Source organism: Salvia miltiorrhiza, chromosome 5, assembly GCF_028751815.1.
Source record: "Salvia miltiorrhiza cultivar Shanhuang (shh) chromosome 5, IMPLAD_Smil_shh, whole genome shotgun sequence".
Taxonomy (NCBI): domain Eukaryota; kingdom Viridiplantae; phylum Streptophyta; class Magnoliopsida; order Lamiales; family Lamiaceae; genus Salvia; species Salvia miltiorrhiza.
The window spans coordinates 37137687-37142805 of record NC_080391.1 but is presented as its reverse complement, the minus strand read 5'-3'; positions in this window follow the sequence as shown (position 1 = coordinate 37142805).

Sequence of the window (5119 nt, the reverse complement as noted above, 5' to 3'; positions counted from 1 at the left end):
AAGGGAAAAGCAGCTAGTCTGAAGTGTTCCTCCGTTACCCCAGTAGGGCGCTTCTGCACCTTGCAGATCTTGATGAATTCGCTCAAGAAGTTGTACGGATCTTCTCCCTTTTTACCATAGTATTTCGGGAAAACATTAAGCAATCCAAGCTTAATCTCAATACCGGAAGCAGCTGCCGGCATGCGGATCGGAGTTGGGGGGTCATCAGCTTCGTGGCTGGAGAGATCACACAGTCTAGGGTCGTCAGCCATGTCGTTCTCAATACTTGCAACCGAAATTGAGTCGGTTTCTTCTTCAAAGTCTGATTCTGTCTCTGAGTCGTGGTCTGTTTGGGCAACCAGAACCTCGTCAGCAGCTACAGCACCGGGCTTCTCCTCGATGAACTGCTCCGTTCGATCCGATAGGTCGGACTGTGAAGCCAGCAGATCTAGTAGCTTCCTCGCCTTAGCCTCTTTCCTTAACTTCTTCGCGGTTTTATCAATTTCACTATCGTAGAGGAGGTTCGGCTTGGACGATCTGCTCATAAACAAAGAAAATAAAAAAAGAAAAATAGACAAAGGGAAAAGAATTAATTAACACCGCTCCCCGGCAACGGCGCCAATTTGGTGGACGTCGCCAACCACCAAATAATTCCTGCGGAATTACCAAAATAAATTAGTATAATGGTAAGCAGGGTCGATCCCACAGAGAGCAGTTTAAAATCATTCAAATCCCTAAATCTATAAAAACGGTGATGCCACCACGCCTTAACTTTAAGAGAAGTTAATTAAACTAAGAATGCAGAATTAAATAAAATACGCTTGAAATAAATCAATAAAAAGGTATTTCGGCTCAAATAAATCCACTCTAATTCAACTCTGATCCTCGACGCAATAATTAATCAATCCCTATCAACCAACCAGTTATAGGATACCGTGATACGCACTGACATACCCCAATTCCTACTTACTATGTCGATAAACAGCTAGATACGCTAGTCTTGTCTATTTCCCTTATTAAAATATAACCTAGCTGGATACGTCAGTCTTAGATTTAATATTCTAACAGCATTAAGAGGAAGGAACCCAATTTAGACCAATTATCCTAGATACGCTAGTAATAATTAATCCACCAATTTATTCCTACTACAAACATGGTAGTTTTGCCACTAATCAGCCCTATTCCAACAATAGTGGATTGGAGGTGCTAATTGACTATAATCCAATTAAACCTAAGTTGATCAGGCTTAAATAAAATCAGAATTATCATTGAACCTAGGAATTAATCGAAATCAATAGGAATCAATTTTAAACCAATTAGGTCTCACAGATAATCAAATCAGAGTTTCATTATTCTCGCCGAATTAAAAAGTTAGCTACTCATGCTTAAATTAAGAACAAGCAAAGAAATAGAAGTAAACATAAAACAAGAGAATAAATTAAAACGCAATAAAATAACTACTCTGGAATGAAAAGAGAAATCGTCGGTACTGAAAGCTAAAGCAAAAGTATGAACGTAATCAAAGTAAACTAATAAATATAAGTCTAAAGTTTGCGGCTGCTAAGGGAAAGATGATCTCCAGGAAAGACGAAAATTAGGGCAAAAGATTGTGTATTTGAAAGAAAAACTAGGCCATATTTATAGACTTCAAATCCTTCTTGATCACTATGGAAATTGCCATGCAAAGCCGAACTCTAAAAGGAATAGAATCGTGCAAAGGAAGGTAAGTCCAGCTGTGGCGCGCGCTCTGCAAATAATCTCCACTATGGCGGAAATCGCGGCTCTCGCCAGCGGAACGGCTTCCGTTCTGGCTCTCGCCAACGGGATGGGTTGACAGCGTAATGGTGATTTCTCTGCTATCGCCAGAGGAATTGTGATTTCTCTAGCTTCTCGATTCCGCTGTAATGGACTTCGGTTCCGCTGCACTGGACTTTGATTCCGCTGCACTGGACTTTGATTTCGCTGCATTGGACTTTGATTCCTCTGCCGCTTTGATTCCTCTGGCGCTTTCAGCGCGGGTTTCGCTGCTCTGGAGATTGGTTTCTCTGACTCGAGGCTTCGGCTGACTTCTCTGGTCTGGTCTGGAGCGCGGGCTTTAGCGACAGAGCTATGTTGCTCTGCTCTGGCTACAGAATTATGCTAAAAACACCTCTTTAGCCCCGAAATCTCCAAAATTGTATTCTTCCATCTAAAAACCTAAATCTCCTGCAAAGCATCAAACAAGCCATAAAACGCACCATTTTCCAGAAGATTCTCTTAAAATAAAGCTCATATAAACCCCAAAATTTAGCACAATTGAGCATAAATCAAGTGGGTATAAGGATTCCTATTCTGGATGCCATCATTTTATTAAGTTAAATTTTTCGGGTGAAAAAAAGGTGGATTGTGAAGCATGATGAATTCTTATTGGTCATTGAGTTTATATATATAAGAAAAGTTGGTATGAGGTTGGGAGGGGTTTCAGGCGTTTGAAAGCAGACGAATGGACCCTCGAAGTGCTAATGTGTTTTAATTTGGCTGGGTTCCGATAATCAAATGGATATGTAGGATTTATAATTAAATGGATATGTTGGATTTATCTAATAGTTTTATACAATTATTTAATAGTACAGACTTTATCTAATAGTTATATATAGATAGATTGGGCATAGGCATGCATTTTATTTATTTATAACATTTAGTTGAAGAATATCTTTTTCTAAAAAATGAATTGACATTTGAATTGATTGCTTTCTATGGATTAATTTATTGGTATACTTTATTTAAGTTTTAGTCATACTTGGAACAATATCAATTAAGTGGGTATAAGGATTCTTATTCTGGATGTCATCATTTTATTAAGTTAAATTTTTCGGGTGAAAAAAGGTGGATTGTGAGGCATGATGAGTTCTTGTTGGTCATTGAGTTTATATATATAAGAAAAGTTGGTATGAGGTTGGGAGGGATTTCAGACGTTTGAAAACCGACGAATGGACCCTCGAAGTGCTAATGTGTTTTAACTAGTATTTGCACCCCGTGCGATGCACGGGAAACGTTTTTATATTTTTATATTTATATACAATTGATACCAATTCAATTATCATATTTATAAATATAATCTAAAATAATTTTAATTGTATATATTTGAGCTTAATATTAGAAAGAAAAAAAAAAGGAAGAATTCACAATAATAAAATATGATATTATGAAAATGCAAAAAAAAAAAGAGTAAAAATAAAAATAACAGAAATCATTTACGACCTCAAGTTATTAATCATTTCTTCAACATCTTATTTGCAATAAGTTCGTAATTAGCTCAACCAATTCATCAATTGATATATCTAGCATTTGCATCCCGTGCAATGTACGGGAAATGATTTTATATTTTTATATTTATATAAAATTGATTCCTACTCAATTATTATATTTATAAATATAATAGAAAATTAATTATACTTGAATATATTTGAGCTAAATATTGAAAAATATATAAGAATAAAGAAAAATTCACAATAATAAAAATTGATATTATGAAAAGCCAAAAAAGTAAGTAAAAAATTAAAAGTAAAAATAAAAGAGAAGTGAAAAATTATTCAAATAAAAGATAAGTGAGGAGAGAGATTTTTTTTAATTTTAATCTTTAAATAAATATAACTTTTATATTTTAAATTAAATATTTACATAAAATATATAAAATTAAAGCTCTTATCATGATCTTTAATTTGATATGAATATTAAATATTTTATAAATAGTCAAATTTCACAACTTTAGAAAGAAAGAAAATAAATAAAAAATAAGAAGATAAAGAAAAGGGAAAATAAAGAAAAAAAAATATAGTTTATAAATAAACCTTAAATTTTATTATAACTAAAAAATTACCACTCAATTTTAAAATTAATTTCAAATAAAAATTTTAACTTTTTAAAGTATAGATTAAAGAATGTAAATTAAAAATCAATTTTTTTGCTGCACAAATCTATTTGCTTTTTTTTTTTTTTTTTTTTTGAGACGCATGCTTTCTTAAATTCATATGCAGTTTCTCAATGCATTGCACGTAAAAAAAATGCAACTTTTAGTGCATGCTCCGTGTTTTTAGATGTGGGATTTGTAAGTTGTAATTTAATTTAAGTTAGTTTAATCCATTTTTTGTGTATATATAATATGACATTTTTTTTGAAGGAATCACAAAATCGCCATTCAAATTGATTTGAAATCAATTTGAAATTGAAAACTCCCTTTTTAATATAGTATAGATTATCTCGTAGATAGTGGGGACTATTCTGCCTCTGCTGTTCTTTTTTTGTTAGTGTATTATTGTATTTTAATATTTTATTAAATTTAATATATTTGTTAAATTATGTTGAATTTTTTTTTTGACTCTTAGTGGGTTTAGTTTGACCGTGGATTTTATTATATTTGTTAAATTATATTGAGATTTTATTTGACTTAGTGGGTTTAGTTTAACTAAAACGTGCTAAATAGGTTGTTTAATAGGCTGTGCCGTTTTAGTTGAATAACCCTTCATATGATTTTATTTACAGAATTGCCATAAACTGTGTTTTCATATAGTATATAGATTTGACTGAGTTCCGATAATCAAATGGATATGTAGGATTTACAATTAAATGGATATGTTGGATTTATCTAATAGTTTTATACAATTATTTAATAGTACAGACTTTATCTAATAGTTTTATACGATTATTTAATAGTATATAATTTATCTATAAAAATTGATTAGAAATGTATAAATAAATAAGAATGAATGAGAATTGAGGAAACTTAGAATGAAGTGATTATACGATGCCACGTAGGATATGATTTATTTTGCTATAATGTAAAAATTGATTAGAAATATATAAATAAATAAGAATGAATGAGAATTGAGAAAAATGAGAATGGAGTGATTATAATGCCACGTAGAATAAGATTTATTTTGCTATAATATATGGATTCGGGGTAATCGTATCAACACATGTGCTGTGCCTATCCTATACATATATAGCACTTTCAAACATGTTGCATTATTGATTAACATTTCGGTGCCAAACTTGGAATTTAGCTGCGTATACGTGGTTGATGATAAGTAACTTGTATTTTCATCACATTGACATTTTAAACTCTACTTTAGCTATAGCCACGAGTTACGTTTAACAGAAA